Source organism: Marmota monax, unplaced genomic scaffold (genome assembly GCF_021218885.2).
Source record: "Marmota monax isolate L192 unplaced genomic scaffold, Marmota_monax_Labrador192_F-V1.1 WCK01_AAM20220418_F8-fsc00135, whole genome shotgun sequence".
Classification (NCBI taxonomy): domain Eukaryota; kingdom Metazoa; phylum Chordata; class Mammalia; order Rodentia; family Sciuridae; genus Marmota; species Marmota monax.
Window position 1 is genome coordinate 4,718,644 of NW_026694339.1, and position 25,933 is coordinate 4,744,576.

Here is a 25,933-nt window from a genome sequence, read left to right on the forward strand (position 1 = left end):
AAAAATAAATACTTTCAGAATGTGAAAGCACAGTTCCAATTTAAAAGTTAGAGGTTCATAATTTCAGCTATTAAATGGAGGTGGAGTTCAGAAAAATCCCTTGTTTTTAGACAATTTTGTTTGAAGGGAGTAAAAATAATCTATTCAAGATCTTTCTTTTTTTTTGGGGGGGGGGCGGTGGGGGAAGGGAGAAGCCTCCTCTACAAGCTAAGAATAGAGGATAGAGCTTTGATACAAAGACTCATCTTTTTATTAAACAACCTCTTCTGTCTCCAACTTGCAAAGGGAGGATTTGTCAATCTGATTGAATCTTCTCTTTAGTTTTTCCCAGCAGCTGTGTTCAGATAATTCATGACTCCCATGTTTCCTGAGCCCTGGATAATCTCACACACATGGTTTGGTTTGGGGCTCTACATTTTCAGAAGAATATGGAGACCTTGGAGGAGGTCCAGGGTAGACCAAGGGAAATGATTAATGGATTAGAAGTTGGACTTTATGAAGGAGGTTGTGAGATCTGATCTTTCGCTATGAGAAAAGTCTGAGGGGTGACTTAGTAACACTAGGAGGTTAGTAAGCAGCTGTTCTCCATCTTCACTATGGTTGGATGAGATGAAATAAGATATAAATTTCAACAAGAACAAAAATGTGTTACAAGGAGGAGTTTCCAAGCACTAGCATTTCTGGATTCTAGAAAAGTCCTCAGAAGAAGGATATGAGGTCTACTTCCCTGGTCTGTAGTGATAGGCCTATAAGTAACAAAGAAGATGAGATAATCTCTTAAGATCCCTCCAGACCTATCTTTCTAAATGTATATCTAAAAATGTTTAGAAAAAAATACTTGTTTGAAACAAAAATCATTTGCCTCATTTCCTTTTTACCACCCCCTATCCGTTGCCTACCTTTTGAAAACATTGTTGACCAAACCATGGTGGGCCCTCCCTAGCCTCTAGGTGCATCTCCAGCTTTGGGAGAAAGTTTCTTGTCATCGCTATTGTTCCTGGCCACAAGAGCATGCTGATGGTCATGATTCTACATAGGACACCAAACCTATGGTAAGGTTTAAAATGAAACAATTTCTTTCCCCTGACAAATTCACAAGTGCCCCAATGGATTAAAACACAATTCATGGCCTATGGTATGAACTCCTAAAAGGACTGAAAATGTGTTTTATTTATCTGCTTGTATCATAGCCCATAGAATAGTGCCTGACTTGTAGTAAGTAGGTGCACAGCAAGTTTTCATCAACTGCATGAATGTAATTATGAATCGTAATTATGAAGTAAAATTGGAAGAAACCTAAATGGAAGACAAATTTTCAGATGTTGTTAAATGATGTTGTATGCAAGACAAAGCCAAACCTAACCCCTGCTGCACACCTATGCTAGTGAGGATTTTATTCCCACTGTACTAATGCTATCTGCAGGATGAGGACAAGAAAGCCAGTTGCATAGACTGCCCGGGTCCTTCTTCAAAAAGATCATTAAAGGGGGACATTGCATAGACTCATTTATCAGGATCACACAAACTATTTATTTATCTATTTATTGATTGATTGATTCATTTATTTATTAATTACTGGGGATTTAGCCCAGGTTACTCTACCACTGAGCTACACCCCAGTCTTTTTAAATTTTTATTTTAAATTTTGAGACAGTCTTTCTAAGTTATGGAGGCTATCCCGGAGCTTGTGATCCTCCTGCCTCAGCCCCTAGAATCTCTGAGATTATAGGCCTGTGCCACTGCATGTGGCAAAATCACACAGATTCTTAGTGTGTTTCTATTTTGACTTTTTCTATACTTTCTTTCTCCATTTTTACATAAAGAACATAAAATTTAGCAGTAGAAAATCTTCCATTCACATCCTTGTACAGTCTAAAATAGTTGGGTCTCAAAAATAAGGTGATCTGCTCCTTACATGTGATTCAATATCCTGAAACCCTTTGGTTGAAATTTGTTAATTCTTCTCAAGGCTCTTCTCACAGCACAATCAACAAATACCATAGTCAATTTCAGTGTCAGCTCTAACTTATTTCCCATGCCTATAAGTTCACACTACTATTGACTGTGCTTATAGAAATATCACAATGAGTACATCAATTTGTTCTGTGCTATTAATTTTTCTCAGAGAAGAGCTGGTAATTCAGAGGATTACAAATTAATGATTCATATATGTTTGGGGGTTTGTCTCAGCAACTTCATGGATTTTGTGATGTTTTTCTTGATCTAACCAAATATTATTCCTAGGTAGAATCAGTTTTTTACCCCCTTGCCCTGCACTCCAAATTTGGGTCCTGGTAAAATTTTCTTTTGTGGTTCCTTGCTTTCATCTACTACTAATAGCCCTGTCTGGTTACATAATGCCTATAGGTGTTGGTCAATTTGGCCACATAAGTAGGGCATAAAACAATTCTTATGGTTCATAAAATACTTACAGAGACGTGCAACCTAATGAACGGGAAAACTATTTCTTCTTAAGATTTTTCTCAGGACAGGCCTTATTCAATAATCTCAAGGATTGTGATGACAGAGTTCAACATTAGATTGAGCCTTTGAAGTCATGCAGCATGAATTTGAAAACATCTTTGCCACTCTGCTCGGCAGGGTTTTTCTGTTTACTTATTATTTTCCTTATGTTAATTACTTACTCCAGTTTTCAGCAGTGTTTGAGGTCAATTCATTTGATACTACACAATTTTTTTTTCTTTTGCAAGGAAGAATGAAGGCAGGAGTAACTAGGAAACTTAAATAAACATAATTAAACATAAAATGCTTACAGTGATAGTAGAATTGACCTCAGCCAATTAAAATTATTAATAGAAAAAATATGTCAATGTCAAATCTGAGCCTACTGCCTCTGTTCCCACTTGGGTAATGAGGATTACTTTCTATTTCCTGAAAGAATAGATGGGAATTCACATTTCTCCCTGACCTTTGTCCTCCTGGAACATTGGGTTAGGATAGTATTAGACCATATTGAAAAAGAAATAAAGATTAGACTAATTCAATAAATTTTTAAGCTCCATAAAAAAAATAAGTATCATTTTCTTTTTAAGCTGTGAAGTTCTTCCTTTAATGATCAATTGTGTCTTCAATCTTTTAGAAGAATCAGAAAAGCATGCTTTATGTTCTCAGCGTTGCCTTTGATCTCAAATGTGTGCACACACACAATTGTAAAAGTCTAACCTTAAATCTCTAAAACTATATGTATATTACTATCTGAATTAAGCAAATAAAAAATTCAGAATTCCATGCAAGTCACCGGCACTTGGTTCATCTTGGCTTTATTGGTTTTTTTTTAAAATATATTTTTAGTTGTCAATGGACTTTATTTATTTATATATGGTGCCGAGAATCCAACCCAGTGCCTCACACATGCTAGGCAAGCACTCTACCTCTGAGCCACAACCCCAGCCCAGCTTTATTGTTTTTGAGTGTAACATGTACTTTTAAGGCAAATAGGTATTTTAAATCTGGTCTCTTACTGTTTTGGTAATACCTTAATTACAACTGGGGAAGTTTGGAAATGCTCAGAAGTGTTAAGAGATTGGATTCATCAGGCTTATCTGAATTGGTATTTGATCTTCTCTTCTGAATATTCCTGCCTTTTCTTTTTCCCCTGTCTTTTCCTCAGTAAAACTGCACCACACACTGGAAAGTGAAGATACAAACATTTATTTATATAATGTCAAGTGAGAGTAGGAATAAGATTGGCCGTAGACCCACCCAATCAGAGCCTCAGTTGTGAGAACAGTTTTTCCTTCAGCAGAAATGCTGACATGGCAATGTGAATTTAGCAGGTAAAAAAATTGCCATGACTTCTAATTAAGCAGCATTGAGAATGCTAGCAAAGATTCTGGACCTCCAGTCCTTTAAAAAGTAACACAAGTATTTCTTTAAATTCATAATAATAGCCTCCTGAATTGTATTGAAATATGAAAAGAAATTGTGTCTACATTCAGCCCACATCTCAGGAATCAATACTGAGGGTCTTTGAGGTGGCCAAGCCCAGCTTCCTACCCTCTGTCCCTTATTGCTCTTTGGTTACATAGCATATTTTCCATACATTAAATATTCCACAGTAAACTCCACCATCGGTGCTGTAGTTTGTATTGATCATGTAGTCCATCAAGTTGACAGAGGTGTAAAGTTAAATGTGTGATATTCTAAAATATGCATATATTTGAATAACTTGGCTATTTAGCCCAATAATTTGCAAAGGTTATCTGACTGATCACACTTTCTGATAACACTTCCAAGGAACAAATAAATTTGCCAACTGAAGGGGAGATAGTAGAAATCAGTGTTTCTACCTGGGGTTTTGAGTTCATTGAAGTTTTGTCTCTAGTACTTAACTGTATAAACGTGGGTAAATTATTTGAGGCACTAAATCTGATTTTTTCATAAAAACAGGAATAATTTCTGTCACTAGTCTTTAGAACCTCTAAAATAGCTAGTTAGTGAATTAGTTTTGTTAACGGTCAACCCTTAGATTAATTGAACCTAGTATGCAGTAAAGTTATATATTCTGTTCAACAGCACATTCGTGCTAACCATGAGAAGGTGCAGTTTATAAATCTTTCCCTTTACCAAAATTAATATTGGAGTATTTAGGGAAATTCTTACAGCAATGAGTCTTAGCATTTATTAGGACAAGTTCCTCTTAGTTGACAGAAAAACGTACATATACATAAAACTGCCTGCAGAACTTGGGGAGTGGATTCCTCTGATACCCATGTTTTTATTCCTGGAGAGTGGTTCTCAAAGTGTAAATTAATATTGTCTGCAACCGAATTGCTTGGGTGCTTATTAAAATGCTAATTCCCGAATCCTTCCTCAACCCTACTAAAGCACAAGTCCAGAAGGAGGGAACTTCATTTGGACTCTTAGGCGATTTTTATGTTCTGAGGAGGTCCGGGAACTCTATGTTAAGTACTGCCGTCTCGTTCTTTATTCTAAATTTTAAGATCAGTCCTAATGCATAAAGACTATTTGAACTAATTGAGACGGACATTCAGCTTTAAAGCAGGAACTCAGGTAGACAGTTGACAAAGTTCGTCAAATGGCTAATTGAAAATAGTCCTCTGGCCGCTGGCCATGCATATTGTCTCTAAGGGTCTTGGCTACCGGCAAGGAACTCTAAAGACTGACTGCTCTTCCATATCCGGCGACGGGTGGGGGTGGGGTGGGTTGGGTTAACTACTTGCCCCCACCCCTCCCCGACCCCAACTCTGGTTGAAGCAGGTTTTTAATTTATCTTTGCGGCCCAGGTTCAGGTTATTAAAGGGTTGACTTATGTGTGTAAGTTTGCTAGGGATGGAAGTGAAAACATCTGCAAAAGCAGGCAATGCCCTGGAACGGAACTCTTCTAATAAAAGATGTATCATTTTAAATGCGCTGAATTTTGATTCTGGTAATTCGTGCACTAGAGTGTCTATTTCGAGGCAGCGGAGGTATCATATGACAGCGCACGTCAAGGCACCGTGGAGCCCTCTCGTGGACTCCCACCCACTTTCCCATTCACTGCCTAGAGGACTGCTCGCGCTGCCGCTCCCCCCGGCGAGCTAGCATGAAATGTCCCAGCTTCTGCGGAGATCAAATGGAGCTCCTCGCTCAAGGGGTGCGAGTATTACCTCCGCCATGCAATTTCCACTATCAATAATTTAACTTCTTTGCTGCAGAACAGAAGGAGTACCTACCGGGCACTAAAGACTCCCCCCACCTTCTTTTTAACCGAAAGGAAGGTGAAAAAATAATAAAAGAGTCTGGGAGTTTTGGGGCCGAAGTCTTCCCCCAGAGAAGCTGCCTTGATGTTTACTTTGACAAGTAGTGACTGAAAAGGTGGGTTTCTTTTCTTTCTCTTTCCGTTTTTCTCTGGTCTGTGTGGTTTAGTGAGGTCTGTCATTGCCTCGGCTTCCTGGCCGGAGCAAGTAACTTGGTGTAACGTTATCTGGGGGCATTCATTAATAAAAAATGCTGTTATTATCTTGATTGAATTCTATTAGGCAAACTCGGGAGAGGTCAGTGGGCGACCTCTGTTTAAGCCGGCATGTTTAAGGTAACGGAGTAAATCAACAGCCCCCATGCTCTGTGCAATTTCATTGTGTGCTCGCGTTTGCAAGCTCCGTTGTGCGGGAAGGTGCGGGAAGGTGCGGGAAGGTGTGTCTGTGGTCCGGGAAACGCACGCCCTTGTCCCACGGAACTTGGGTACTGGGATAGGGAAGAAGGGGAGACTCGTGAGCGTAGGGAGCCAGACCTTGGCGCATAGGATTCGCACTCACTTCCTTCTGTTCTGGAGCAAGCACATTGCCGGGGTTTTCGCGGAGGGCGCGGGACTCGGGGTTCCCCGGAACCCGAGCTGACCACTCCTCTAAGCCGCGGACTCCTGCCGAGGTCCGGCGGGCGCCGCAGGACTCTCTGGTCTACCAGGCAGACCCCAGGGGAACGGGATACTGGACAGGCGGAGCGAGGCACATAGGGGTTCCCCGGGGCCCCCCCGATGCTGAGTCCCAGCAAGGAAAAGGCGCGGCGTTCCCTTTAAGCTGCCGCCCCGAACGGGTATCGGTAGCGCAGGCGAGCCGGGGGCGGGGGTGGGAGGGGGCGGGGGGCGGCGCCGTCTGACCAATCGAAGCTCAACCGAAGAGCTAAATAATGTCTGACCCGAGGGCTAGGCGCAGGCTGGAGCTCCAGGTCCCGGTCGCCGCTGCCGCCGCGCCGGGGCGTACCAGTGCGCTGGCTGTCCCGCGCATCCCGTAGCGCCCCCGGCTCCGGGGCCCGGCGAAGAAGCGGGCCCGGCGCGCCCCCCACCTCCTCTGGGTGAAGCTTTGATGAGACACTTGAACTGCAGCTTCCACCGCTGCTGTGGGGGCCGGTGGAGAGCAGCATCACGACGGGGACCTGGGCTGGGCGCAGGGGCCAGGAGCGGGACAACGATGTGACTCCGCTGCCGGGGACCCGAGAGCTTTGTGTGGACCCGGAGGTAGGCGAACGCCGGGCGTGGGGCTTGGCGTGGGAGCTGCCGGTCCTCTGGGGAAAGTTGGCTGGGGGACTACGAAGTTGTAGGAAGACAACTCCTCCTTTCCCTCCCCTTCAGGAGAAGAGAGGGTCTGGAGTTAACTCCTGGGGCGCGTTCTTCTATCCCACGACCCAGAGGGGCGGCCAGCACCCTCCGGGAGAGGGACCCCAGAAATCCCTGAAGTGAGGGAGAAAAGGCCAAGAGGAGTCTCCGAGTTGTCCTACGGGAGCAAAGACGGCGCCCCGGGGAACCCCAGCAGTACTCCCCAGCCAAGGAGGGGCTGTGAGAGGGGTTTAGAGAGGAGGGGAGAGTGTTGATGCTGGGGTATGAATCCTGACTCCCGGCTGGCCGCTTCCTCGTGGATTTTAGCAGAGGACGGGGTGGGGGTGGGGGAGTGGGGTCTTTGCGCCCTGCGTTAGCATCTTTTTTTCCTGGGATTCAAGCCGAGCTGCCCCCCAGCACCTGCCTCCCAGGAGCAGAGACCAGAGCGGACCTACACAGATCCAAGGCTAATGTGGCTTGGAAAACTTGGGGCCTTCCTGCCTCTTGGACCTGGAAGGGTCTGAGAAACTCCCACAGGGGAGGGGCAGGCCGTACCCACACCTCTCCCCATTCTGCAAGCCTCTCGTGGCGCACCCTCCAGGGAGGTAAAAGTTCTGACTTTCGGTGAGTGGGAGGGTGTATGTAGGGGATGTCCTGACTGAGGATAATTTCTGAGGGTGTGAATCCAGAAAGAGAAGTGGGTAAAAAAGGGTTGGGGGCTTTGTGCCCGATGGTCAGGGAGAAAGGGAAATTGCAAACTAGGGCCCCGCCCCCAGGGGGAAAAAGCCAGAGGCTGCGGGGGTGAGCTGGAGTCGCAGTGGGAAGATGCTGAGTTCCAGTGTTGGGGTTGGAGAAGGGATGAGGAACCCCGGGGATGGGGGGCGTTAAGGAGAAAGAGGAAGAGGAGGAAGGGACCGCGAGAGCAGCGCTAGGGAAGGTAGAGGGTGCCCTCTGCCGGCCGCGCCGCCTAGAGCAGCTGCTGGGGGCGGGAGGCTGGGGGTGGGGAAGTTGGAAGGGATGGTTTTTGCGGAATCCCTTAGGGAGCTTATGGGAGGGACTTGTTGAATGACGCTTCTGACCAGTCCGGTGGGGCGTGGGATTCGTCGTTGTGGATTGACTTGAAAGTTTGGCTCCAAATTAGAAAGATTTCCTCTTCCTTAGGGTGCTTTGATGAGCGCTAATGTTGGTGATGTGCTAGGGCTTCCTGGATCTAATTTTAGGGTCGCCTGGGTATCTTGCAATACTGAGTGGGCAACAACCAGTGAACATTTTCTGACAAGAATGCCGGAATGTTCTTGGCCAGAAGCAAAGAAAAGCATATTTCTGAATGTTTATCAATTCTTCTAGTACAGTTATCTTTTAAAGCAAAGTAGTATATAATTAGGAAACTTTTATTTCTTTTTAGCTGCACATAAAAGGTGCCTGCTATTAAATGAGACCTCCCCACCCCGAACTGGGCAAATTCTCAGGAAATATTTCCCTCTTCCTTTATTTTTGTCCAAATTCGATTTTTATAGTTTAGTTATAAGGTCAAAAGCCATTTTGGTTTTACAGTTCAATGTTATTTTTTATATTTTTACCTATTAATGGGTAATTATGGGTTTCATTTATCTTAACTTTTTTTTTTCATCTTAAGGTTTTTTTAACACGTGAGTCTTCAATGTTTATTTTGTGCAACATTATCATTTCTGCCTTGGAGGTTTCTGAGATTATGACATGAGCTTGAAGCTATGATACATAGTAGATCCCACAGCTGTTGAAATTACAAAGTTTTGACTCTTGAAACAGCACCCCTTGAAAACTATCACTCCTGTTCTCTGACTTTGCAAATGCTCTTTGCTTAAGACTTCTTTTTTAAGTTTACCTCTGAGAGAGACACTTGTTGAAATAACCATAACCTTTACTGGAATTTGAAACATGTTGGTTACCATTACTGAAATTCCAGGACCATAAAACTGTTGTCTTTTTTTCTTCTACTTTATTTTGCAAAATGTGATGAACGTTGGTAAATATAGACTAGTAGTAAGTATTATGACATGAAAAGCATTATGTATATAGAACTATTTTAAGAGATTACAGAGCATTTTCTATTTATAAATGATATAAGCAGAAAGAAATGATTTCCAGATAAACAAGACTTATGTACATGTTTTGAAGCATTACAACATTGCAGACACACTTAGACATCACATTTTTTTAAAGCAAAATAACAGTAATTTTTCACATACCTTTGGAGCCTTTCACAACCCATTCATAGCTGAGTTAGTAACTAGAAATCTTGTTTATTTTAAGGTGATATTTAAGGCCATTTAAGAGGTTACTACACCAACATTTGTGTATTCAGAAAATAAAGCATTTAGGAAATCTGTTTTAGGATGTCTTTCTAGCAAGTAACTTTTTCTTGCAAACAAAATGAACCAAGAAAATGATCATTTGCCTAGAATACAGTACTCACCAATCACCTCAAAACATTCAGTTATACTATGTGAGTTAATTGTTAAACCTCGTAGTGGCCAAAGAAGGGTAGGGTGGAAGATGATGGTGGGCTATTGCTGATTCATTTTAACGGACCAGGAAGGGAAAATTGTGTAAATATAAATGCAAATTTCTAAAATCTTGGCTCATATCCTTGGGTTTCCTGTTTAAAAGGGGCACCATTAGAATGTAAGCTATTCTCTTCTTCCTGGAATCTTTTTAAGAGTCCTTGTTTTTTAATAGTCAAAATGTGGATGATTGATAATCTCATTTCTTTCAAATATAAATAGCTCTGGTTTGTAGCTCAGCACACAGAGCTAGCTGAACACGCCCATCTGATAGTATAGCAAAGAGCTTGTTTACATTTTTTACATTCATTTTTTAAAACCTTCTGTAAATCTCCCTCCCCCTCCCCAAACACATGTGCACACATCCCTCAATATCCAGATAGTGAACTGGTGAAATGTAACACAGCCAGCAACCTTGTGGCTCAATCATAGGCATATTTTTCTACATCTCAAGAAAATTGAAGTTATGTACAATGGAAAGGTCATATATAAGTAGTTCATTAACATTTTTAAGATTTAGGAAGTTAGTCCAGAGTTGAGAGAAGAACAATTTCAGATTTCCTGAATGAAAACAGAGAGCGTGGTGAGCAGATGATAGCTAAACCCTGAGTATCTTTTATGAAAGGAACTCCCATTCAGACATCCATAATCCTGATTTTATTTTACTGGTTAAAGAGTAATTTTCAACTCCTGTCTTCCTGCGTGGAAAGTTTCAGTTTTGTGTAAGGGGGTTCTTCTAGCCCAGTGCAAGTGAATATATCCCTTTAATAGGATAATTGCTCACTTGTCTCAACTTGTTTTCAAACAATTGTTATGGAGCACTCTGTTTCCACTAATTGCAAAATTGCTGCTTAATTGAAGGACTCTCAGCCATCCAGTGCAGCCATTCAGCCACTGGCAGGCTCTGTGATCTCAAGCTGTGAATTGCATTTTAAAGAGGAATAGAGGAGAGAATTCTGTGGAATTCTAGGTTTAAAAGGCTGGCTGTTGTTCAATGGAGGAAGGAATTATTTGAACAAGAATTACATTAAGTTATGTTGTGATGAATTTTCTTTATTAGGATGAATAACATGCACAGATGGGCTTCAAAAATGAGTAAGTAATCTTATTGGTTACACTCTGCCTCCATTTACTCTATTTACTATGGAGTAATGTTAAGCAATAAAGGATGATGGCAAATGAAATCCGTATGTCATTTGCATGTACAATTTAACCATAAGAAACTTTAGAAAGGTTTGGGTACTTTCAAGCTTAGGCATGTGTGTCTTGAAAGTCCCCTTAAACTTCCTCTTAAGGCATAGAATCATTTAATTCTGAATAATGTTATGCTTAAATGCATCACTGGATTTCTACAGAACTTTATACTAAAGACTTAGAAAAGTCTTGGGCCCAATTATTGAATATATGAAATCATTATTGATGACAGATGCAAAAATAAGGGAGCTCACAAATGCATTGACATTGATAATTCATTTTGCAAGAGAGAGGTTAAATAGGTATGTTTTCTAAGTGTGACAGAAGATATCCCCTTTTCTGTAGAAAAACATGAGTATCTGGTCAGATAAGAATTACGGAAGCTTTCATTTGCATGTAATTACTCAAGTTCAAATGCAGACAGTGAGAGAACTATATGAGACAAATTTGACCAAATATACTGGATGCTAAGAAGTGGTTCATTGCTCTGAGGTTTCATTTATAGATGGCCTGAAGTTGGAGGATGGGTTGCATTAGATGAGTTGGGGGCCAGAATATGGGATGGGAGAATGATCAGGGAATCAATGGAAATTTACAAGCTTTAGTGACAGCCATAATAAAGTAAAAGTTTATTTCCACAGAGCCCAGAGAGAATGTTATGATGTAGTTTTCTCCAAAGATTCACTTGAAAGAACTTTTCATTGCTTGTCATGGTTGTAATGTCCTGATTTTGAAAGCTTACAGAACCTAGTAGCTTTTAAATGTGCTTTCATCTTGGTTCCTTTGGTCTGACTGAAGCTTTATGACGACCTTCTGTGTTTTTGACATGCCTCTGCTTTTTTGGAGGGAGGAGGGCAGACAATGGAGGATTTCTTAATTCTATAATAAAGAAATGTAAAATTACATGATAAAGTGACTATACTTCAGATTGGCTTATTAAAATAAGACTTAGAAGGCAAACTGTTGTTAAATTACAACTGGTTTGCATGAAATTAAGATTTATACAATACAAATTCAAAGAAAATAAAGTTTCAAATTAATTTAAGCAACTCATCAAAAATTGAAGTAATAGTGCCACCTAGAGAACAAAATCACCAGCCTTAACAGCCAAAGGGCTTATTTCCATAGGAACCATTTTCCAAGGCTGCAGTTACTAGGATTTCCTTGCTGCTCTATGCAGACCTGGTGTGTGTGCTGTGAGGGTGTGTGTGGGGAGGAAGAGTACATTTACAATTCGAGATGAGATCTTAAAACAAGCAGATCCACAGCTCAGTGTAAACACTTTAGTCCTTTTAGCACTTTAATATAGTAGCCAAATGTAAAATACACTGCTAGGAACCAAGGGTTTGGCCTCCTTTTTTAACATTTATTATTTTCAAGGGTATGTACTGAAGCATTGAGTACCACAGTTCTGATTTTATTCATTTGCCAAAGGCAATTCATTACACTTTGTGATATACAATAACATCAAGTAAATTGAGTGGAAAGACCTTTAAGAGTGCCTTTGATCTCTGATCTAATTTTAACTTTAATGATTTGAGAAAACATAAGAATAAAGGGTCATATATGTAGGAGAATTTTAAACACCAGATCAATAAATAAGAAAAAAAAGGAGAAGGGAAGAAAATGATGAGGATTGTTTCATCCTTGAATAAAGATACATCTGAGCCAGCATCAAAAAATAGTGATGGAACCAGGAATTGTTTGAACAAGAATTACATTAAGTTACATTATGATGAATTTTTTTTATTAGAATGATGATTATAAATTGGCTTAATTCATCTATGACAAAATTTGTATTCAGTTAGTTTGTATATGCTACCCCAGAAGCATCCGGAACACTACTGATGGCAAAGGATACACTTTGGTAAATGTTGTTGAATGAACAAATAGATTCAGTTGCTTCAGATTGTGACTAGTTATGTAGACAATGAAAGAACTTTATAATGTTAGAAAAATGTTTATTTGTTTTGCTGGCAGGAAGGTAGAAATTGGAGGAAATAGTTTTTAATATTTTCCTGTCCCTATTGTAAAAATAATTTATTTAACTTAGTTTCTAAACTTTTTTATGCATAATTTGATTCACTCATGAAATCAGATTTGGGACATTTAAAATGTTAAGAGTTATTTAGATAGCAACTATAAACTTACCGATAGGTTGTCTTTTAAATGTCTTTGAATTTTTGGATGACAATAGAGACACCAGTTTCTATGCTTTAGCGACTAAAATGTAGTATATCTTAAATTTTAGCCAATTTCTGGTAAGCAGAGAATCAACAGCATGAAAACCAAAGAAAGTCGTCTTCCTAGTCAGTACTTTGTGTCAGCCAAAGACATAATCAGGTGCAAAAAATTTTTTATTCTGAAAAAAAAAGACTGTGTGTGTAGAGAGAGAAACTCATTCAATAAAATTTTTTGCCACATGGAATTTAGTCTAATCAGTCGTAGTTTTGGAGCTGCTACCATCAGCAGTTGCATTTTCTACTGCCTTCTTCTGCCTTTGGAAACTGAAAGTATGCCCAAATTGAAACACGTTTCTCTGTCTTTTCACATGTTCACTTATTTCTTGAATGTGTTTTTAAACACAGGCAAATTTCTTTTACATTACGTAGAATCTGAAGTTCAAGAAATTTGCAGTCATGCTGCTTGAGGGAGACTCTTGGCAGAGTCCCAGGCCACATTCCTAGACCAAACTCTCAAAGGTGTTCTCTCTTATGCAACATTGGGAAAGTAGACCCAAGACTGGCCTGTTGGCTGATGATGTGTCTGAAGGCACAGACGATATGCTTATCATATTGAAACATGAAGTCGGCAGGCACTGCAGACATTCTGTTGAATGATAGAAGCTGGATCATCTACATTTGCTTAAATGTAAACTACTGTGATTGAATTTTTAAAGTCTATTGCATAAATATAGATAGAATGGGGAGCTGGGGGCCTGATTCTGGGGGCTGACTTATCAGCATATTTTAGAAAGGAAACCTGGATGCTTTAAATAATTGCAGGTTCAATGTGAGCCAGTGCTATGACTAGGTGCTGTTAACATAACTATTGAAATTTTGGACTGTGCCAGTAAAAGCATAATACTCAACTGAAGAAGCCAATAATTCTCTTCTACTTAACTGTGAAGTCAGGAGGTGATTTTGCCCAAATATATGGTGTAAGCTTCTGTGTGAAAATTTCTGAGAAATGTTTAACTTCTTATATGCAGGGAAGCAAACTTTCACCTTGTTCTTTTGTGAATCTAAAGCAAATAAGCAAAAATCTATAGGATCAGTAGGTGGTAAGAGGTCTAACTTTCCTTCTGATACCAAACCTCTAGCCACATTCCTAGTCTTCTCTCTCACTCTTGAGCAGGGTTATCAAAACAAGCAGTAGATGAACAGTGGCAGAGATACTCTTTCTCTGCTCTTTGAGACAAAATCAGAAGGACAGACATGTTTACTAACCTCTAAGTTGTCTTTTTCAAGAGATCCTTTGACCCTCTGCTTTGTAAAACCCCATTGGTAAAGTATGGTTCTAGATCAGAAGTCAGCAGGTAGAAGTCCAAAGCAAAGAGAACCTATAGTCTCTTCTTTCTTATGAAACTGACAGTCCCCCTGCCCATTATTGTAGTCCCTCTTTTGCGCTGAGAGCTGTACTTGCCTGCTTGTTCAGAGTATTCACAAAAAGGTAACCTGATACCGTAGCCATTTCTCCAAAAATGTGAAATTTTCCCCATTGTATCATTCTCAGAAATAATAATGTACACCAACTGAGAAGCAATATGGGATGACATTATAAGCATTTTATTAATCATTAAACTGTAATATCAATAACACTTATTTTAAAATGCTTTCCTATTCTAGATTATTTTTCTGGTCTTATCATACCTCAAATGACTTTCTTAAAATGTGATAGATCTATTTTTCAGAGCCTTTGGTTGTTCTTTGAAGACAAGTCTCATAAAAAGCTAAGGGAATCCTCCCCATCACTGTTCCATGCAGTATGAGGGGCTGTGAAGAAATCCTAGTGCAGTCCCCGCAATGGGCATGCATGCTAAGACCAAAATTCAAGGGTCATTGTCACTAATTTCTTATATGACTACTGGTTAATGTCTCTTGTAGAAAAGATTGCACTGTCTCAGCAATTATCTCGTCCAAATTTATGGTATTCCATACACTAGAAACTGCATTCACATGTTTCATTCCCTTTGATATTATAAATAGCCCATGAAAAAGATTGGGCAGATGTTATTCCTGTATAAGAAAGGAAGAAACTAAAGTTCAGAGATGATAAATAATGGTCTCAAATGCACAGCTATACAAGTAGAGCAAGGACAGCAACTTGGGAGGCTGAGGCAGGATGATGTAAGTTCCATGCCAATAACTTAGCAAGACCATCTCAAAATAAAAATAAAAAGGACTGAGGATATACCTCAGTGGTAGAGCACCTCTGGGTACAATCACCACTACCAACAACTCAAAGAAAACCATGGAACTAGAGCACGGATAGTCCAGTGACTTCTCCTAACCCTACTATTACTCTGTCTAAAGCCATTACTTGTAGTATTCAAGAAAAAAGCCATCTTTTGCCCTTGATGCATTAATGCAAGGGCCTGGAGCAGGTGTAGACTGATAGTGTCACCTTTGCCTAGTGTCCACTTTCTCTCTACAGAGACTGGCACCTTTCTTTGTGCAAGGAGGAAAGTGGTGATGGGAAGATAAAAGATGTTTATTTTAAGGAGTTTGAATTTAGTTTTTTTACTTTTTTCTTTTAGGGAAAAAACTCTTGAATAGATGGAAAATGAATATAGGATTTTTGATATATTGTTCCTTGAGCTTCTTAATTATGTCTGGTTAAAGCTGAGGATCTTAAAAAATGAACTATTGGAGGTGCTACTATAAACAAGAACATACGCAGCACTGGTTCCCAAACAGTTCCCAAATCAGAATTACCTTTGAAGATTTAAAAATACATAGATATGGGGTCCTAGTGTCTGAGATAGGGTCTAGGAATAGGTTTAGAAACTTCCACAGGTGGTTCAGATGCACAGGAAAGTTTGAGAAGTGCTGAACTAGAAGCCAAATAAACTGAATATCCTATGATTTAGAGAGACTTATCATTTACTTCATTGTCCAAATAGCTGGATTAGAGCCTGGTTAGAAGGGATTTGTAGCCGTGTAAATAATCAGACATTCAGAGGCTTTGAGATGGGAGGCCTGTTGAAGATTCTTCTGACTTGCCCCCAAAAATTTATTCATCAAAAACTTCCATGTGAGAGCAAAAGACTTGGGACAGTATTCCTGATCCAGGGATGAAATTTCATTCCAGACACAGCATTTACTAGCCTTGAGCAAGTTACTAAAACATTATGTGCCTCAACCCCTTCGTGAATAGTGCAGGGATTAAATGTGTTAATACATGTAAAGTTTTTAAAATAATGCTTTCCATTGCTACTGTTTTTATTATTAGCACTTTCAAATCCTCAGAGAACACTTTTTAATCATTTATTACTAAGATAATAAAAAACTTTATCTGCATGCCTCATGCCTAAATTTACTTCACTTCATAGTAAAAGTTGACAAGGCCCACACTCTCTTTTGCTGTAATTCTCTAATTTGTTTATTCATAATTTTTTCCTCGTTTCATCCAGGCCCAAATAGAATTCTACTTCCTCCAGAAAGACTCCTGCCAGAGACAAACCTACCCTATATGAGATGTTTTCTGTCTCACAACTTTAATAGTTTTATATACCATTAAATCATTATTGTATATCTTCTATGTCAGGTTCTATGATAACAAAACTTCAGATATGATGTTCTAGTCTAGAAAATTGTTCTAGAATGTCTTAGGATAATCCACTGATTTATATTTTAGTCAGCTTTTTAGTGCTGTGACTAAAAGACCTGACAAGAACAATTTTAAGTAGGAAAAGTTTATTTGGGGGCCCACAGTTTCAAAAGTCTCAGTCCATAGACAGCCAACTCCATTCCTCAGGACCCGAGGTGAGGTGGAGCATCATGGCGGAAGTGTATGGCAGAGAAAAGCAGCTGGGGACATGACACCAGAAAGCAGATAGAGCACCCCTCATCACAAACAAAATATAGACCCCAAAAGCACACCCCCATGGACCCGGCTCCTCCAGACATACCCCACTTGCCTACAGTTACCACCCAATTAATCCCTATCAGGAGATTAACACACTGATTAGGTTAAGGCTCTCATAACCCAAGCACTTAATCTCTGAACTTTCTTGCCTTGTCTCACACATGAGCTTTTTGGGGACTCCTCATACCTAAACCATAATAACTTCAAAAGAAACATTTCCTAAATAGAAACTTCATGAGATAGCCCAAGCCTGGTACATTCCTGGGCCTGATGATTAAGTTTGATTCCAGCACATCTCTTACTAGCTCTATGGTCTTGGCAAAGTTGCTAAAATTTTCTGTGCCTACAGCAATGTTAAGGGAAATCCTTTTTCTTCTGTCCTGTATTTCCACAAGTGGACCTGCCTCCTGAAAGGGATTATTATCAGAAATATTTTGAGCCCTTCTCTTGTCCCCATTATTTGATCATTTCTGTGAGAAGAGGAGAGATTAATCTAATTGATGGGACCTACTAGATCTGTCATCTTCTGGACTATCTAACGTGTAAATCAAAGCAATGGATCCCTGCTGAAATGGAGCTCACTTCTCTCTTACTCTGTGGGATACTGTGACCAAATGTACAGTATCTTCACATTCTAGCTATTACATAGTGAGCAATAAATGCAGGACCAGCAATACCTCTGCTTCCATTAGTGTGAGCACAGGTCTTGGTTTGAGACCCTAGGAAATAGGCTCCACTGTGCCTTCTGCTAGCTTTGCTAGCATGGGATTGCCCCTGTATTTTTATTTCCATTTGACATCTTTCATCTATTCTGTTCTCAATTCAAAATCCCAAGAGGAAGACGTATGGTTACTCCAAATATATAATAGTAGAAATTTGAATAAAGTTACATAGGTTCTTGTCTCAGAGAAGTTGTCTTATATGTTTTCTTTTTTGTTTCTCCTATTCATTTTATTGTTAGCATTACAATTAGATTGCTAGCATTATAATTACATTACATTTTAATGTTAGCATTACAATAATGATAGCATTACAATTTTTGCTTTGGAAGCAAAAAAAAATGTCTCCTACATTGTCTTAGTCCCCAAAGCTCACAGTGTGTCTAATCTGCTTGCATACCTCTGACAGTGAAATCCCCAAAGACATGGATTTTATCTCTTTCATTTTGGTGTCCCTGGTGCCTGTGCTCAGAAAATATCTGCTAAATGAACAACATTTAGGAGAAGGATAAATTACAGTCATCCTAAGCTACAAGTCTGCTGAGTTGATATCCAAAAGAAAGGTATTCACAGATACCTAGCCATAGAAATTTGTAACTTAGAAAGGAGAAGAGGCAGAAATGGAGTTAAGGAACATTGTGGGTTTTTCCCCCTTTACAGGCATGCACAACTAAGTTCTTTTGACATTAGAGGCTGTGATTTGGATGTTGAATGCCCCCCCAAAGGCTCATGTGTTAAATGTTTGGTCCCTAGGATGGTGCTGCTGGCAGCTGGAAACCTTTAGGAGGGGGCCTACAGGGAGGTCCTCAGGTCTTTAAGGTCATGCCTTCAAAGGGGACCTGGCCCCTTATTCCTTTTTCATTTTCTGGTCTTGAGGTGAGCAATTTTGCTCTGATCCTTCATTGCTATCCAACACCCCCATTAAGGGCCTAATAGCATGGGGGGCGGGCGTCACCCAATCATGGACCTTTAAAACCATGAGGCAAAATAACCCCCTTTTTAATTCATTCTCTCCCCGCATCCCCAAGCTGGGAATTGAGCCCAAGTGTTCTGTCACTTAGCCATACCCCCCCAGTCTCCCCTTTTCTTAATTGTCTCAAATATTTCACTATAGTGACACAAAGCTGGTTATGACCTATAACCCAATTGACAAACAGAGCACTGTTGATAAAATAGGAGCTTATGTCTCTGGTCTGACATACACCTTGGAGTGTCAGCTCATTCAGTGGTCCTGTGTTCATAAGCCATTTTTTTAAAAAATTGCCTTTGATCTTGTGAACCTCTAATTAAATGACTAACCATGTAAAACTGACCATCTGGGGTAATACTGAAACCCTTATATCAAAAGCTATTGCAAGGTAGAAATGTGCCCACTTCTGTGGATCTCTGATTTTCTTGTTATGCGTGAAAATCAGTGATGACTTAAACTCAAGATAATCACTTATTGAATCTTGTTAAGAATTACCAAATTAATTATTGCTTTACATGATGCAATCTTAAAATAATTTTCTTAAGTATATTTAAGCCTAGTAAGTTTTTAGTACCCTTCACAAAATGAATAAATGAATCACTTACTAAAATATAAAGTCTCAATTCTTAATTAGAGGCTGGTTAAACCTTTTGTGCAAGAGGAGGCCCTAACTTTATAGGACAGTGAATTTCCTAGAGAAATTTCTATAAAGAAACTTGGTCTGCTAGGAGACATGAAACTGGAGCTGAGAGGACACCGTACTTGACCCAAAGTGGCCACAGAGCTGCTCAGCATAGCCTGAAGTTCAAGTCTCTCATTTCATTAACAGGAGGTCCCAGAGTGTATTGCCCAGTAAAATGTCTTAGACCCAGTTGGAACCAGGTCCCTTGCACAGGGGCCTGCCCTAATCAAAACATAAAGGAGTGTTTTACTTGCTTTCTCTGGATTCCAAGTAACTGGGTCTGGATAGCAGTACCAAGTTAGGGCACCATCAGTGAACTTCCTCATGCAGTTATTTCTAGCCTCTTGGAATGTTTCACTTTGGGTAGGTGAGGAAAGCAATGGTTGGATTTCTGAGATTAGTTTAACATTGTGGGGCAGCTTTGACCATCCATTAATGGAAGATCTGCTCTCCAGATGACTATACATATGGATATAAGAAGGGTTTTTTTTTTTTTTTTTTTGGCAGGGGGAGGGGGGCTGCTTTTGGTTGAGTGGTTTTTCATTCATCTCTAAATTTGAAGCACAGGTCCTCTAGGGAGCATTTTCAGAAATGTTTGAAGTTTACATCTGATTTTGGTGGTGGGAGGGAGGCCTACCTGTGTGTGACAGGCACATGTGTCTGACAACTACACTGATCACAAAGAGTAAGGGTCCTTCATTCAACATTGATCTCATTATTTATGTTCATTCCAGTCTGTATCCTTGAAGTTTGCTCCCTACCTGTCTCCTGATTTCCCTGTTAGGCTTTGTAGAATTTGCACTATATTGAACTGCAGATGACTGCATATGAAGTCATTTAACCTCTGTCTTCCTCTTCAAATCTTTGTCATTCTGTTCCTGTTTTCTGTTTATGTTTATATTCTATCTTTTGGAAGTGTTCTTTCCTCTCAGACACTTGGGAATGGGTCCCCTCCGCATCCTTTGTTCAGCCATGGTCACCTCTGCAGCCTTATATTATGTTCCACAACAGCTGGTTGTGAATTCCTCTTTATAGGTTCCAACACCCTTTCCCATATTCCTTTTTCAGCTATTCTTGGTGTGATGCTATGAGCCAGGCGGGATGAATATTTTTATTCTTGTTATATTACAGACATCAGGCAGCAGGGTCCTTAAATTTGTCCACCCATGAATTTGTCCAGTTGGCTGGTAAATATGGTCATTAGCCATTTCATGGGGAGAAGCCATTACAAAGTGGGAGAAGCAGGATCAGGACTCAGGTATTCAGCCCCCAGGTCCCAGTCCCAGGGACTGTCATCTATATTCAACTGTCCCACCATGTACTAGCTTCTTCTAGGGAAATGTATCAAGAACTGAAATGGTACCCACCAGACTTTTTCTTATTTGTAGTTATCATTTTTTTAAGAGAGAGAGAGAGAGAATTTTTAATATTTATTTTTTTTAGTTTTCGGCAGACACAACATCTTTGTATGTGATGCTGAGGATCGAACCCAGGCCACACGCATGCCAGGCGAGCGCACTACCACTTGAGCCACATCCCCAGCCCCTTGTAGTTATCATTGATCATAGCAATGTGGGAGGTTTGTGCCAAAAATGAAGCCACTAGTTTAAAGATTTTTAAAAAATTTTTAAATTTCTGAGAATTAATTTAATTGTTTTCATGATTCAAAATTAAAATCATTAAAAGAAAGTTAACACTGAGGAGTCTTACTCCACTTGGGCCTTACCCTATCTGGTTTCCCTACCTAGCACATATCATATATAGTTGGTACTAGTACAATACTAGTTTCTCATGAATCTTTATGGTGTATTTTACAGAAATGCAAATAAATATGAATATCATTATTTTCCCTCATTTTTTAAACAAAAAGGAATAGGCCACATGCATGTTATTCTGCACCTCTCTTTTTTTTAATACCTTACCAATGGCTTATGTATTCTGGAGAGCTTTCCAATTCATTTTATGAGGAAAGAACATGTTCTTTACTATTGCATGAATTCTATTTTTAGCATGTGCTATAGTTTTTCTACTTTCTGTAGCTGAAAACTGGGCTATTTCTAGTATTCTTGCTATTTATTGTATACCTTATTGTAATCAACACTCTGGTTTATGCATCATTTTGTACATGCGAACCTGTGTCTGTACATTGGTTCTCAGAAGTGAAATTGCTGGGTCAGCAGGAAAATTCTAATTTTGATAAGTACTCCATAGTTGTCCTACAAAAGACTTGAACTGTTCATAATTCCCACCATTAGTGTGTGAGAATACCTGTTTCTCCATAGCCTCATTAACAGAGTGCATTAGAAGAGATGAGAAATGGAAGAGAACTTCCAGGTGAAGTCTTTTACCTTGTCTCTAGTTTGCGGTGATGTTATTGTGTAGTTCTAAGAGCTGCAGGCATCAGTTCCAGTGGAAATAATGCATCACCATGGATGTGGGCTTCCACCAGCTTTAGTGACACACATGGAATGGACCCACGTTGCCACTTGCAGAATTACCTGTATTGGAAAGTTGAGCATGCATTCATTATTCACTTAACTAGCAATGGTGGTTCTAAAGAGCACAACAGAAAAGAGAAGAAAATAGTTCCATCACAGTGCACTGTGTACCAGGCTTCTGAACCTCTTTTCTCACCTAGTAACATTATTTCCAAGGACTGAGTTCAAGATATATATCTCAAATCACAGAGGAAGTCTTGCTAAGCTTGGACTTTTCATACCCAAGGGACATTCTTTTGAAGAATGATTCTACACGTCCCCCAAGATTTGTAATTAAATAATTAGTGTGTTATAAGATAAATTAAAACTGCCAGGGTACAATATAAACAATGAGCTATGATGTAATATTGCTAGATTTCATTTTTAAAGTTGCCAGGCAGTTTCCTCCATTATGCAAATAGGGAATCATATGAAAAACACCATGATTTATGACTTAGATAACATTTCAAATGGCATATATTCAACACATTTTGAAAAGCATATATTCTAGGACATTCTCATGTAGTTCTTTACCACTGTCTCTGGAAAGATTGATTTTCAATCTTGTTCGCTCTGACACTGTGCTTTGTTTAGAAAAAATTCTCTTTGGTTCCACCACATAGAAAAGTATGGCAAATAGAGCCTGGCAGAGTGGTTGTTCAAACTAAGCGGACTTTTTTAAATAGAATTTTTGACAAAGTCCCTTTAAAGGGGAAAGCCACTTCTCTTCCCCTCTACATAACAGCTGCACTTGGAGAGTCCCAGTGATGACCATATCTGGCCTACACCAGAGATCATTCCTGGACATAAGGATGGGCTGCCAAAAGTGAGCTGGCACACCCCCGACCAACACACATTATCTTTTGTTAATAATGCCTGGGAAGGCTTTCACGACAAACATTTCATGCTCATGCTCCTGCTCCTGGCAGCTGCTTCTCTGTCTGCACTTTCCAAGTGCTGACCATGGCCAGGAGCAAGGTGTATCATTATTTAACCTGCCACCACATTCAGGATGTCATCCCAAGTGTGTGTTTTGCATCAGTTCTGCATGGGTATGGGATCCTTTGTCAGTCATGCCAAGGGCCTCTAGATGGCAGTTTGATGGGAGATGAACTGTTCTGGGATGCTTATTCCTTGAATGGTTTTTGACTTGATTACTTACGTCTGTGAGTCTGCTGCTCTCTCCTGGCTGGACCATCCCTTCTGCTGTCTGTGTGGTCTTCACTAGTTTTCCCATTACTTGAGAATACATTTAAGGTTATCTTTCGATGCCTTTCTTTTTACTCATATCTCAGTGACTTGGCTATATTCTTAAAGAACAGGACAAAGATCACAAGTAGGGTGGCAGGGGGTACCAGACCTCTAGACACGGAGGGGATTGGGGTCGGGTGTTAACAAGAGAGAGTTTATGTCACAGTCTTGTTTTCAAAAGGCACTTGGGTCTTGAGTCTTGATTGAAATCATTCTTATTTAAGTGGAGTTGACAGAGGAGTATTTGGTAGCCGGAGTCCGTGGTTTAAAAAGCATGTGGTTTTGTTCCAATGCCCAAAGGTATCTCTGGAGTAAATGTTCAGACATCTCCAACAAATTACCTTCATGTATTGTTCTGACACACTCTGCCCTATTAAGTATGCATGCATGGTTGGTTCCTGGAGGGAAGAATTCCATGTTGGGAAGACAGCAGTAACAAATGTTAGAGTTATATCCAACCTCCATGGAATTAGTTTGTAAACAAACTGCATATTAGAAATTATCATATGGGGCTTTGCTTACATTAGTAAGAGTCTGGTACACAAGGGCTGCAGGATATCTTTGCCAAGTAGACCTCCCTTGAAATAGAAAACATATCTACATCTGACCCTATTTGGAAGGAGACACTGCAGTCCAGATTTAAATTCTGTCTCTGTTATAGTGGGAGCATGGTCTTAGGCAATTTACTGAATCCCTCTGAGTCTCAGTTTCCTTATCTGTAAACTGTGGGTAATCAGATTATCTACCTCATAGTTAATGAACATTAGCTTTTTTTGGGGGGGGGTCATTTTTAATATAAAAAGAAATTTGGTATTACTTCTCATTTATCCTGATGCCCAGAGCACCTTCCAAAAATTTCTCCCATATATACCACCACAGTCAATGATACTATTCTAATTTGTAGATACTATGCAGATATACTGCCCATTTAATTGTCCCATTTAATATTTAAATTAAATACATAGGCATTTGAGTTTCCATGTCATCTGTATCTATCCAATTTTAGTGGAAAGAGGTAGAGACAAACAGTTTTTGCTTCCTGACACTCAGGGTACTACAGAATTGAATGTTTCCGTGTAGGTGCATTCCATTGGCTTAAGTGATGTGAATATTTTTTGACCAACCATATGGATCTTTTGTCATCTGAGATGTTAATATTTTCCTTATATTTTATAGTAGCTGGGAGCACAGCCAGTTTCTTGAATAGGGTCCACATGGCTCATTATGCACAGAGCTTAGAAACTCCCTTCTTTGTACTACTCAGATGAACAGTGCTACTTAGAAGAGTTGGGAGCTGGAGTAGGGCAGTGGGCAGGGGAACATATTCAATTATTTCCCCTCTTGCATTAAGCTACAAATAATGAGCACTTTCCTGTGCTTTACAGTAAGTAATTAAAAGAAATTACAGAGTAGGATGCAGAAATAACCTGAAGGACAACTAGATGTGTGGAACCACCAGTTTTCTCCATGTGTGCAGGTTAATCCTTGTTAACACTCAGAACACTGAGTTTCTACAGAAAGGATTGCATGTCCACACATGTTTTGGCATCTACCCACACACTTCTGTATGGCATGACTGTGCATCCCAGAAGAAGGACTGTGGTGTGTGCTGAGCTTCAGTGGAATGGAATAGACTGATTACTGAAAATGGTCTCATAAAGGTGAGCAACAGGGAGCTAATAGCCTTCTCTTGCTAATTTTATCTTCCCTCTAGGACTTGGCATTAGTAGTTTGAAAAGAAGTGTTATTTATTTATTTTGGGTCTCTAGGAATGGTTCATCTTTCCAGTTTCTTCCCCCACTAACTTTTACCTCTCTTGCTTTTTTAAAGTTTAACCTTTTGTGTACTTTAGAAGATAAGGGTCTGGTCTAGAGAGGTCGCTTCATTAGACAAAACTCACCCATTCCTTTCTCATTTTAACCCTTTTGAATTGATGACATTGAAGCCTGCCGGCTTGGTATTAAGGTGGGTCTAATTATGTGCAGGTATTTTGCTATAATGGAAATTGCTCTGATAACTAATTAACCACAGGAATACAGTGGCTATGGAAAATTTCAGGAACATCATCCGTGGAAAAACCAGGAAGGGCATGCCTTTTCCACAGTTCTGAGGTCCATTAGGAGTGTGGTTATGTGCCACCGAATCTAGTGGGCTGTGGGCTTCCAGCTGTCAGAATTCCCATGGCATCTCATGGCAGGGACTCCGGGTATCCGGCCATGCTCTGTAAGTAACCTGTTGATTAAAGTTACCAGTTCTGAAGAAAGAGACCTATACAAGACAGGCGGGCCTTAACTTTCTTTTTCTCTCTTGTTTTAAATGGTGATTGTTTTGGCACCTTCCAATCCGCTCATAATGGCAAACTTCTTTTCAAAAAGGGGGATTCCCTTTATCCTCATTTTGAGAGTCACCACATGTTCTCCCCTCAGGACAAAGAAGGTAATTGCATCACCCTTGCATTAGTTTTTGGTACAGAGCACGCTTATTCTTGGAGGCAGTCAGACAGTGTCCTGATTTGCTGTCCCAACACCCCCTCCTAGTAGGTGTGCCTTGTATATAATTTGGAGCAGGCAGGCAGTCCCTTGGGTGTGTTGACATCTGTACCTGTCAACATGCAGTTAAGGTGGAACCCAACAATACTCAAGATGCCACCAGGGAAAATAAGGTTCCGTGTCACCTCAACCCCATCTGTTTGAAAATGATTTGCCACACCACCAGGGCTGCCAGTGCAAGTCACCTGCATTTGGACTGGTGAATTTGCTTCTAGGTTTTGGAATCTAGCTATCACTGCTATCATTTGTAAAAAGCCTGAATGCTGGACCCACGTGTCCAGTTCTGTTCACAGAATTGCCCCATCAACATTTACCCTCATTTTTTTTTTTCCAACTCCAAAATCTCAGTCATTTCCTTGGGTTTTTCAAATTTTTTTTATTAACAATTTGAGATACTTTAGTCT

The 25,933-nt window shown here is 40.0% G+C and overlaps 1 protein-coding gene across 6 annotated transcripts in view; it reads left to right on the forward strand.

Annotated features, from left to right (window-relative positions):
• Bdnf (brain derived neurotrophic factor) overlaps window positions 1-25,933 on the forward strand; it is a 56,572-nt gene that overhangs the window by 14,845 nt on the left and 15,794 nt on the right. The window contains exon 1 of one of the 6 annotated variants that reach the window (XM_058586499.1): window positions 5,532-5,838. The exons of 3 other annotated variants lie outside the window; for them this stretch is intronic. The gene's annotated coding sequence lies outside the window, so the exon portion shown is untranslated. Of the gene's footprint in view, window positions 1-5,531; window positions 5,839-6,699; window positions 6,977-24,502; window positions 24,642-25,933 lie in introns of those variants that run through there. 2 more of the 6 variants (XM_046467535.2, XM_058586501.1) reach the window with 2 other exon arrangements.